Below are 12,842 nucleotides of genomic sequence, written 5' to 3'. Positions count from 1 at the left end.
TTACCACTCATATGAAAGAGTGTTCCAAATCATTATTGATCAGAGAAATGCAAATTAAGACAACTCTGAGATACCATTACACACCTGTCAGATTGGCTAAGATGACAGGAAAAAATAATGATGAATGTTGGAGGGGATGCGGGAAAACTGGGACACTAATGCATTGTTGGTGGAGTTGTGAATGAATCCAACCATTCTGGAGAGCAATCTGGAATTATGCCCAAAAAATTATCAAACTGTGCATACCCTTTGATCCAGCAGTGTTTCTATTGGGCTTATATCCCAAAGAAATACTAAAGAAGGGAAAGGGACCTGTATGTGCCAAAATGTTTGTAGCAGCCCTGTTTGTAGTGGCCAGAAACTGGAAAATGAATGGATGCCCATCAATTGGAGAATGGCTGGGTAAATTGTGGTATATGAATGTTATGGAATATTATTGTTCTGTAAGAAATGACCAGCAGGATGAATACAGAGAGGACTGGCGAGACTTACATGAACTGATGCTAAGTGAAATGAGCAGAACCAGGAGATCATTATACACTTCGACAACGATATTGTATGAGGACATATTTTGATGGAAGTGGATTTCTTTGACAAAGAGACCTGAGTTTCAATTGATAAATGACGGACAAAAGCAGCTACACCCAAAGAAAGAACACTGGGAAACGAATGTGAACTATCTGCATTTTTGTTTTTCTTCCGGGTTATTTATACCTTCTGAATCCAATTCTCCCTATGCAACAAGAGAACTGTTCGGTTCTGCAAACATATATTGTATCTAGGATATACTGCAACATATCCAACATATAAAGGACTGCTTGCCATCTAGGGGAGGGGGTGGAGGGAGGGAGGGGAAAAAAAAATCGGAACAGAAACGAGTGTCAATATAAAGTAATTATTAAATAAAAAATTTTTAAAAAAAGAAAAAAAAAAGAGAAAAAAAATAAATTCAGATATTCCTGATTCCTGTCTCAGCACTCTATCCACTGAGCCACCTAGCTGCCTTCAGAAGGGACCTTAAGGTCATCTAATAAAGATCTTTTGTTTTATAGATGAGGAGACTGAGATTCAGATAGGTTCCATGACTTGCCTAACTTGCTTGTTCGAAATAGCAGAGCTAGGATTCATGCTTTTCATGCTCATAGCCCATAATTTTCAAGAGCTCTCCATTTTCCAACTAACAATATGCCTAACAAAAACAGATGCACTGTTTGTAATGTCAGGCAATAAAAACCTGATCTTAACTGTTCAAATTCAAAAGATGTAAGTAATCTAAATTATTTTAAATCTAGACCACAATGCTCTTTTTCCCCTCTTTTTACAAAGAAGAACAGAAGTAGTATGAAGGTAAGAGCTAGTGGAGATGACAGAAAGGTCATATTTATTATCAAAGAGCAAAGTTAATGTTTGCATTAAAATCTGAACTATATTCTTTCCATACTTGTGACTGAAAACTGGGATTATGTCTTAGAGTTGCAAAAGCATGATTGAGACATTGTGCAATCCCGTTGTTCAATTTCCAGTGGCGTTCCATTTAAACTATCTCATGAAGGTCACTGTGCAGTGGGACATCACTTGTTTCTAGGCTGGATGGACCACCCACAGATCTCAGTGTCTTAGTTAGGTGGGTAGTTGGGGGCTTGCTCCTCACCAACCATGCAGTTTCTGCTGGATGAGCAATACATTGCTGGGTGGGGGTCATGCGAGTTTCCTAGGCTCCTTACAGGACCCAAAATCTCCATTGGCCTTCTCTGTTTAGAATTTTTCAAAACACTTTTTGTTGGCAGATAATTAGGTCCTCAGTGCAGCCTTTGAGGGAGAGATGAAACAATCAGGCTGGTGCTACTTTTCATTTAACAATTAACACACTTTGCTTGAATTTTTTGTTTTTCTTCCCAGGTTATTTTTACCTTTTTTCTAAATCTGATTTTTCTTGTGTAGCAAGACAACTGTATAAATATGTATACATACATTGTATTTAACATATACTTTAACATATTTAGCATGTATTGGTCAACCTGCCATCTGGGGGAAGTGGGGAGAAGGAAAGGAAAAGTTGTTACAGAAGTTTTTGCAAGGGTCAGTGTTGAAAAATTACCCATGCATATATTTTGTCAATAAAGAGCTATTAAAAACAATTAACACAAAGAAAACAAAAGTTCTTCACCAGTCAGCTCTTCACCATCATGAAGGTCACAGAACCTTCACAGAAGGTTCATAGAACCTACATAGAACCATTTGTTACTGCAAATGGAGAAATTTTGGATTTTTTGGATAAGTTTACTAACCTTGGCAGTATACTTTCCAAGGATAATAAGGTTGGATGCACATAATTGCCAGAGCTAGCTCAGTGTTTAGGAAGGTCTGAAGGAAAGTGTGGGAGAAGAAAAGGTACTAGACTAACTATTAAAATGAAGATCTACAGAGCCATTATGCCGATCTCATTGTTGTTATGTCTGTGAAACCTGGACAGTCTACTAGTATCATGCCAGGAAACTGAATCACTTCCATCTGGATTGTTTTAGGAAGGTTCTGAAGCTCACCTGGCTAGTAAGGTGCCCGACAAGGAGGTCCTTTCTCAAGCTAAATTGCCAAACATTCCAACTCTTATTGCAGAGAGCATAATTCTGATTCCAATGGGCTGGGCCATGTAGTTGGAATACCAAATGTATGCATGCTTAAAAGGCTATTTTATTGGGAACTCACCCATGACAGTGATAGATAGTTAGTCCAAAGAAGTGACACGAAGGCACTCTAAAGATCTCTCTAAAGAACTTTGAGATATGGAAATTAATAGCACTGGATCATCCAGCATGACATAACCTCATCAAAAAAGGTGCTGTACAGGATGAATACAGAGAGGCTTGGAGAGACCTACATGGACTGATGCTAAGTGAGATGAGCAGAACCAGGAGATCATTATACACTTCGACAACGATATTGTATGAGGATGTATTCTGATGGAAGTGGATTTCTCTGACAAAGAGACTTAACTGAGTTTCACTGGAGAAATGATGGACAGAAACAGCTACACCCAAAGAAGGAATACTGGGAAATGAATGTGAACTATTTGCATTTTTGATTTTCTTCCCGAGTTATTTTTACCTTCTGAATCCAATTCTCCCTGTGCAGCGGGAGAACTGTTCGGTTCTGCAAATATGTATTGTATCTAGGATATACTGCAACATATTTAACATATATAGGACTGCTTGCCATCTTGGGGGGGGGGGGAGGAGAGAGGGAGGGGAAAAAACGAAACATAAGTGATTGCAAGGGATAATGTCGTGTAAAAATTATCCTGGCATGGATTCTGTCAATACAAAGTTATTACTAAATAAAATAAAATTTAAAAAAAAAAAAAGGTGCTGTAGAAGAATTGCAGCAGCTAAAAAGAAACTGAGATTTTGCAGATTTAGAAACATCTCCACTCCAAAAGTTCCTATGGACTATTTGTTATTGTTGTTTTGTCCTTCATTCTCAAGGAGATTCTTGACATCCCAGAGGAAATGCCATGATGTGCAAGTGAATTGAGTTTAAGTGAGAGGGAAAGTCATCCAACTCACTTTATTCTCCAAAGCCAGAGGCCAAATATAGATCAGGATGACTGGAGCCCAACCTGTAGTAGAGGCTTCCAAGCTCATATTTTAGTCTTGCTCCACCACAGTTTGACAAGTTTTACCTTGACCCTAACATCTAGAGGTCATTTTGGTCCTCAGCTAGAAGGACAAACAACTTTTAAAACTAATTTTCCATAGTAATTATATTACTTTCCCTCAGGTATGGTCTCCCACTGCTCCTTTGCGTAAGCCATTCTACATTCCTAGAATGCTTGTCCCCTAGAAATGCATTATAACAACTTAGCTGAAAGAAAATAGTATCAACCAGCAGAATCTCAGACTGAAGGTAGGGGATCTTTCATTTGTTCATTGTTATAGCTCCCTTTTCATCTAGAATGTTACTGTTCCTAACAGAAAGCCTAGGAATGACAGGAGCTTTCAGAACATCAGTGTTAAAGTTTGTCACTCCCCTTAGGTAAGAGAGGTATATTTTCTCCTATTTAATCATTCTTCCTGATTCAGAGCCGATTTTCCTCAGTGAGGGACCATATACTTACTTATGATGATCATTCTAGTACTTTCCCAAAATTTCTTACAAAAATGACTGGCTAGAGATAAAGGTAGTGAGGCATTCTTTGAGGGCAAGATCATTGTCTCTACTAGATTTTTCACATAAAATAGAGTTTCTGGAAGTCTCAGAATCCCTTCCAAGGTATAGAATTCCTTGATTTACAACTGAAAGGGCTACTCTTATATTTCACTGTCATACTCCCTTCCAACCTTCAATTTCACTTACATCTGAATGGTACTCTTTCACATATTGGGGCATGTGGTCTTACTGTTTGGTTTGTAGACCATTGGTATGGAAGATAGATTAGAAAGAGAAGATTCTGGATACAAGAAAATCAATTAGAAAGTTCTGTAATAATCTAGTGTTTGACAAACCCAAAGATCCCAACTTTTGGGATAAGAATTCATTATTTGACAAAAACTGCTGGGAAAACTGGAAATTAGTATGGCAGAAATTAGTCATGGACCCACACTTAACACCATATACCAAGATAAGATCAAAATGGGTCCATGATTTATGACGAGATTATAAATAAATTAGAGGAACATAGGATAGTTTACCTCTCAGACTTGTGGAGGAGGAAGGAATTTGTGACCAAAGAAGAATAGAGATCATTATTGACCACAAAAAAGAAAATTTTGATTACATCAAATTAAAAAGCCTTTGTACAAACAAAACTAATGCAGACAAGATTAGAAGGGAAGCAACAAACTGGGAAAACATCTTCACAGTTAAAGGTTCTGATAAAGGCCTCATTCCCAAAGTACATAGAGAATTGACTCTAATTTAAAGGGAAATCAAGCCATTCTCCAATTTATGAACAGACAATTTTCAGAGGATGAAATTGAAACTATTACCACTCATATGAAAGAGTGTTCCAAATCATTATTGATTAGAGAAATACAACTTAAGACAACTCTGAGATACCACTACACACCTGTCAGATTGGCTAAGATGACAGGAAAAAAAATGATGAATGTTGGAGGGGATGCGGGGAAAACTGGGACACTGATGCATTGTTGGTGGAGTTGTGAACAAATCCAACCACCCTGGAGAGCAATCTGGAATTATGCCCAAAAAGTTATCAAACTGTGCATACCCTTTGATCCAGCAGTGTTACTTCTGGGCTTATATCCCAAAGAAATACTAAAGGAGGGAAAGGGACCCACATGTGCAAAAATGTTTGTGGCAGCCCTGTTTGTAGTGGCTAGAAACTGGAAAATGAATGGGTGCCCATCAATTAGAGAATGGTTGGGTAGATTGTGGTATATGAATGTTATGGAATATTATTGTTTGGTAAGAAATGACCAACAGGATGAATATAGAGAGGCTTGGAGAGACTTACATGAACTGATGCTGAATGAAATGAGCAGAACCAGGAGATCATTATATACTTCAACAATGATACTGTATGAGGATGTATTCTGATGGAAGCAGATTTCTTCGACAAAGAGAAGGTCTAATTCGGTTCCAATTGATTAATGATGGACAGAATCAGCTACACCCAGAGAAGGAACACTGGGAAATGAGTGTGAACTGTTTGTATTTTTGTTTTTTTCCCAGGTTATTTTTACCTTCTGAATTCAATTCTCCCTGTGCAACAAGAGAACTGTTTGGTTCTGCACACATATATTGTATCTAGGATACACTGTGACATATTTAACATGTATAGAACTGCTTGCCATTTAGAGGAGAGGGTGGAGGGAGGGAAGGGAAAAATTGGAACAGAAGTGAGTGCAAGGGATAATGTTGTAAAAAATCACCCAGGCATATGTATAGTCAATAAAAAGTTATAATAAAAAAAAGATAGGAAATGGAAAAAAAGAATATTTTAGACTGCAGGTGATGGGGGCCTGGACTAGGGTGGTTATGAGCAGAGAGGAGTCAAAAGAAATATTGAAGAAGCACCTAACAAGTGAAAAGAGATACAAGACCTCAGAGGGCGAAATTGAAGATGACTCCTAAGTTTCAAACCTGGGTAACTAGAAAAATGATAGGAATAGGAAAATTAGAAGGAGAAATAGGTAAGGGAAGAATGATTATGAATTCTGTTTTGGGTATATTGAGTTTCAGGTGAATATAGGTAGCTACAAGGCGCAATGGATAGAGTGCTGGTCCTGGAATCAGATAATAGCTTTAGGACCCTGAATAAGTCACTGTATCTCTTAAGGAGATTACATTCTAGTATGAGAATTCTAAAGAACTTGCAAGCTAGTGTGGGAAGAAAAGACAAAGCAAGGAAACTGGGGAAGAAGGGTTAAAGACAATCCTAGGGCAGTCCTAGGGGAAGAGGGGCAAAAGGCAGTCCTAGGGGAAGAGGGGCAAAAGGCAGTCCTAGGGGAAGAGAGGCAAAAGGCAGTCCCAGTTAGTGCTAGAAGTCAAGATATTAGACTCCAGGGCATCCGTGATTGGGAGTGGTGGGGAGGGATGAAGGAAGAAGACTGCTACCGAGAGGTAGTCATTTGTCTTATTCCCTCAAATCTTGCCTGCAAAGCTTCTCATCTCCAGCAAGAAAATTCCTGGTCCCTGGTGCCAAATGCCTGACATTCCTAAGGTTCTAGGGTCCCAAAGCTCAATACTTTCTAATTTTTAGCCTCAACTTCCTGATTATTAAGTTTGGGGTCTTCAGGGAACCTCACACTTATTAAGATACTCCTCTTTATACCTCACGATTTTTAATCTCTGAAGCTCATTACCCATATAAAAGTACACACTCAATAGTTACCAAGTACTTCTGAGGATCAAGAAGGCCCCGTTTTCCAATTCCAAACCTCTTCTGATCTCTACAAAAAAGAATGACATAAAGAGAATGCTAAGTCTTAGGGTGTGAGATTGGTAGTTGTCTCTTTGACCTGCCTACCCCCATTTCCAGCCTTTCCCATGGAGTTGTAAATTGTTAGCAAAGTCTGAAAAAGCTTTGGGCTTAAGCAACCTGGTATGGATGAGGAAGAGAAGCAGGGTGGTTATGTAGATAGAGAGCTGCCTCTGACTACCTACCATAGGTAAGTGAAGGCAATTCTTTAAGATTTGGATTTACTGATCTATCTTGGAGGAAGAAATTCACACTACATGGATGGAATTTAAAAGCTCAGGGAGTTCAAATGTCTCGTCTGAGGTCGATGAGAAGAATCTGCTTCTGGGGGATGTTCCAGCTGATATGTTCCATGAAAACAGTTGGTGGCATTTTAAAATTTGTGACTCTCCTAATGCTCTGCCCTTAGGAGACGCTTCCTGAAAGTATATCAATGATAAATTTGCTAAATAGCAATGTTAACTTCAAGCTGCCTAGGGTTAGATGCCAGACCTGGAGTTAGATAACCTAAGATTAAATTCCTGTTCTGTTCCAGACAACTTTGGGTGCTGTCTCTGTAGCCAGGGGACCTCCCATAAATTTTTCCTCTGGGGTATGGGTGTGTGTCTCCTTGTCAAAGAACTTATACTCTATGCCTTTTCTCATCTATAAGATTAGGTGGTTTTTGAAGGTCCTGGATACCTGACCTCAATTTCCTCCTTTGTAAAATGAAGCAGTTGGCCTAAATAATTTATGACTCAAACCTAGAACTTTTTTTTCCAAAAAAAATTTTTTATTAAAGCTTTTTATTTTCAAAACATATTCATGGATAATTTTTCAACATTAACCCTTGCAAAACCTTGTGTTCCAATTTTTCCCCCTTCTCCCACCTCCTCCCCTAGATGGCAAGTAATATAATCTGTGTTAAAGATAAACCTAGAACTTTTGATTGGAAGTTCAGCACTCTTTCATTTGCACTACTTGCACCACTATTCCATATACTATATGAATGTTTATGTTATTATCTGAGCATTGCATTTATTGTATCTAGATAGGACTTCAGATTGGGAGTGGGGAGTTTGAGTGGAGGTATATTTTCTTCACTTTGAAAACCTCCCAGGAATGAGGCTCTTCAAACGCCCTGGGTTGCTTCCTTCTGGCCACTGATAAGCTTCAATGCTGAAAACATTGGGTAACAGATTTAAGCTAAATTCCTCTGACTATCCACTTCTTCCCATTTATTTTCCTTAGGAAGGGCAGCTGCTCAACAACTCCTCAACACCTGGAAAACTTAATTCTCCATAAGTATGTACTCTCTGTGTGTATGGTAGGGTCCTAAAGTGTAATTTTCCCATTATCTACAGGTCCTAGGGCAGGATCATATCCAGAATAATCCAAAATTTGTATATAAACAACAATTGCCAGAAATTGAATAGTCAGTTCTTGTTCCCAACTGATTTAATATGTGACCTTGAGCATTATAAGGCACTTGTCTAAGCTTCAGCCTTCCAAATTTAAAAATGCTGAGGAGTTCATAATGTCATTGGAAAGGTGAGTGAGATGAAGTCTGTTTATCATGATTATTTTACTAACCAAACCAAGATTGGTAATTATTTGGCTGGGAATGCTAATCAGGGTAGAATAACTTCAAATATGTGTAAATTTGGCAACTTCCTGAGAAGTTTAGCTGAGAAACTGTTTACTATGACAGGAATGGATGTCAGGTTGTGTACAAGATTGAAGGGAGAGAGCAATGATGGTCTTAGGCATTCCCTGGTCATTTCCTAGTAAACTGGAATTGTACCCTGGTACCTTTTTCTCAGACTAACCTCACCCATCTCTAGTCATTTCTAATATCTATCCAATATCACTTCCAATATCTTACAGATATCTGGTCTTTTCTGGCTAATTGCTAATTATGTGTCCCCTTTATCAGGTCTTAGGGCTAGTGTGTGTGTGTGTGTGTGTGTGTGTGTGTGTGTGTGTGTGTGAGAGAGAGAGAGAGAGAGAGAGAGAGAAAGAGAGAGAGAGAGTTTGTGTTTGTGTGAGAGAGAAAGAGAGAGAGATAGCCTCTCCTGCTAGACCTTATCAATCCCTCTTCCTATTTCAGCCACACCTTCTGACACAAAGAAAAGTATGCAATCCACACACAAAATGTCCATGATCCAAATGACCTCAGACTGGGGACCTGAAGATACTACTTATCCAGATAGAATTGTGTGTCTCCTGGGTTTAGAAAAGCCCTCTCTTGTATGTCTCTCTCTCTCTGTATGTTTCTGTTTCTTCTTTCCCTTGTACCACTATTCTATACACTCTATGAATACTTGTGTTATTATCTGATTGTTGCATTAATTGTGTTTGTATAGGACTGATTATGAATGGACAGTTTGAGTAGAGGTATCCTTTTCTCCACTCTGAAAACCTTTCAGTAATGAAGCTCTTCAAACTCCCTGGAGAGAGAAATCTGTTTCTGTCTCTGTGTTTCTGTGTGTGTGTGTGTGTGTGTGTGTGTGTGTGTGTGTGTGTGCCCGCATGCAAGCGAATGTGTGTCTCTGCTTTCTGTCTCTTCATCACTCTGTCTCTGTCTTTGCTTCCCTCTCTACGGTTCTCCTTTTCCCCCTCTCTACCTCTCCTCTCCTCTTCTCTGTCTCTCTGTCTCTTTGTATCTTTCTCTGTATCTCTCTGACTCTTTCTCTGTCTCTTTGTATCTCTCTGTCTCTGTGTCTCTTTTTCTGTCTCTTTGTATCTCTCTGTCTCTCTCTGTGTCTTTGTCTCTCTCTCTGTCTCTGTCCCTTTCTCTCCCTTCTCTGTCTCTGTCTGTCTCTGTTTCTTTCTGACTGTGTGTCTTTCTCTCTCTGACTCTGTCCCTTTCTCTCCCTTCCCTGTCTCTGTCTCTCTCCGTGTATCTCTGTCTCTCTGTCTCTTTCTCTGTCTCTTTGTATCTCTCTGGCTGTCTCTGTGTGTCTTTGTCTCTTTCTCTGTCTCTGTCCCTTTCTCTCCCTTCTCTGTCTCTGTCTCTTTCCGTGTGTCTCTGTCTCTCTGTGTCTCTTGTCTCTGTCTCTTCAAAGAAAATGTGTTCCCTCTGCGTGGGTCACTCAGTTGTAATCACGAGAACCATCCCAGCAGCTCCCCAGTGGGGCGGGAAGGCGGCCAGCCGTCAGAGAATAAAAATACCTCTTTGTATCTTCTTTGCATGAAGATGCACCTGGCAGACACGCCCGGCAGGTTGGGAATCCCTCGCCCGCTCACGCCTACTCTCAGCCCCGGCCAGCTTGACTTTAACGATTTAAAGGGCCGTTGGGCCGGTCGGAAAAGAAGGAACGTTGGAAGGTCAGCCAGCCTGCCTGCCTGCCCGCCGCCGCCGCGCCGCCGCACCAATATCACCTACGGCGTCCAGAGCATCTCTTTCCCCCTAGGAACCGAGTTCCTCTCGGAGCGGAGAATCAATACTCGCCTTTTGATTTCACAGTCGACCCTCAACTTTAATCCGATCCCCCTCCCTTCCTTCCTTTCCCTTTCCCACCACACTCCACTCACCCAGATCTTTCCTCCGCTTCACCTGAGCTTGGATCACGTTTCCCCTTGCGTTATTACCTCCCTCTCCCCCCCCCCCCCCCAAGTCTACTAGCTTCTCCTTCAAACTTCCCCCTGGCCCCGTATCTGCCTCTCTGCCTCTTCCATCCCTTTCTTCCCTTCTAACGTGCCCAGCTCCGGCTGGTCCCGGCGTTCCTCTGAGAGTCTTAAGGGACTTTTAGCCACGGAGCGGGCTGGTGCGGGCTCCCAGCGCAGTGATCAGACCCAGGCAATGGAGACCAAGTCAGACCCAGTCGGCTCTGGCAATGCATTGCCGATACCAACTGAGGGGACGATGATAACAGCTGGGGGGATCAGTGAGGGAGGCGGGGAAATGCTGCAGAAGCCCCAGCAATGGGAATCGGGATGTCTGACAATTCTGATTGAGCCATCCCTAGAAGAAAGTGATAAGCCCTATCATTTCAGTAACTTAGATATCTGTTCCTCCTGTGATGATGATGATGATGATGATGATGATGATGATGATGATGATGATGAACATTTATATAGGGCTTTAAGTTTTGCAAAGTGCTTTACATATCTTAACTCAGCTGACCCTCACATCAAGTCTGTGAGATGAAGAAACAGAATTAGGAGGGATTAAATGGTTAGCCCAGAGTTACACAGTTAATAAGTACCTTTGCCTTCCATACTCCCATCTCTCTTCCTATCTACAAATCATAATGCAAATTAATAGAATGGATAATAAAAACCAATGGATAATCCATAATTGTTTTGTTTTGTCTTGGAAGGAAGTCAGGAGACACCCATATGCATACACACCCAAGAAACACAGTTCTATGCCCACTCATTTCCTTTCCCAGTTTCCAGTTCTCCCAGGGAAGTTCACAATAAACAGCAATACTGTATAGTTAAAAGAGCATCTGATTTGTAAATAGCCATCTTGAGTAACTGGCCCAGCTATTTGCTATTTGTTGATTATTGGTATGAATTGTAATAATTCACTACCTTTCTGGGGGCCTCAGTTTCCTCAAATGTAAAAATGAGGGGGGAGAGGTAGATTAGATCAAGGTTTTTTAAGTTTTTTTGTACTGGTTATCCTTTTCCATCCACAAAATTTTTACGTGATCTCAGGTAAGTAGGTATAAAAATCAGACTTTTACTGATAAGTCATAAAGATTTTATTCTTATTTATTCATATTTTATTTATTTTAAAACAATTCTTTGATATAATGATATAATTAGCATAATTTTACCATTTATTAAAGATGAAAACAAATTGCATGTTGAGATGGATGTGCTTATTTATTTTTACATAAATAATTAAATCTTAAAGGGATCTTTGATACCTTTTACTGTTGCCAAATTTTTCACAACCCCCACATTCAAGTATACAACCCCATATGGAATCATGACCACCCCCCCTCACTCAGTTTAAGAAGCTTCAGACTAGGTCCATAAGATCCCCTCTAGATTTGTCTTATGATACAACTATGTATCAGTGACCATAAATAATGATGCACATTTCTGTAGATAGTCTTTTTTCCCCTTCTGAGGCAATTGGGGTTAAGTGACTTGCACAGGGTCACACAGCTAGGAAGTATTAAGTGTCTGAGGCCAGATTTGAACTCAGGGCTGGTGCTTTATCCACTTAGACATCTAATTGTCCCCAGATAGTCTTTTAAGTCTTTTAAAGACATTTTGTGCACAATAACTCACAAGTTATTTTCCCATTTTGCAGAGTAAGAAAATGGAAACTTTAAAAAGTTAGGTGATAAGAGACAGAAACACAGAAAGAAACCAGAATAGGGAGAGACTGGGTAGCCTCTGCCCACTTTGGACATAGCTCCAGTTTCCTAGAAGGCCCATCCTAGCCCGGGGAGATGCTTAGTGTGTGGGATTTCGAAGAAATCTGCTTCTCTTTGATTTCAGGTCTCTCTTCTCCCAAGGACAAAGCACTTTTCAGTCTAGTAGGATATAAGCTATATATATCCAAAGAGCTTCTGAGTGAGGACAGGTACCAAGTTTCCTCGGATGAGGTCAATTTATTCATAAACACCAGTTTCTGCTGTTTAGTACTTTTGGAAACTGGAATTTCCTCTATCTTTAAATGAATTCTTCAATCCCTTCCCTTCCTAAGTATTATTAACATGACTACTATGTGCCCAGAACTAGGCAGGATGATCTCTCTATATGTCATTCATTCAACAAACTTTTTTTTTTTTGCAATAGTATTTTATTTTTTCCACTACATGTAAACTTAGTTTTCAACATTCATTTTTATAAAATTCTGAATTCCAAATTTTTTCTCTCCGTCCCTTATCTTCTCCTTCCCCACATAGCAAGCAATCTAATATAGGCTAAATTTGTGCAGTTCTTTTAAACATGT

Source organism: Antechinus flavipes, chromosome 4, assembly GCF_016432865.1.
Source record: "Antechinus flavipes isolate AdamAnt ecotype Samford, QLD, Australia chromosome 4, AdamAnt_v2, whole genome shotgun sequence".
NCBI classification, from domain to species: Eukaryota; Metazoa; Chordata; class Mammalia; order Dasyuromorphia; family Dasyuridae; genus Antechinus; species Antechinus flavipes.
This window is presented reverse-complemented; position numbering follows the sequence as displayed.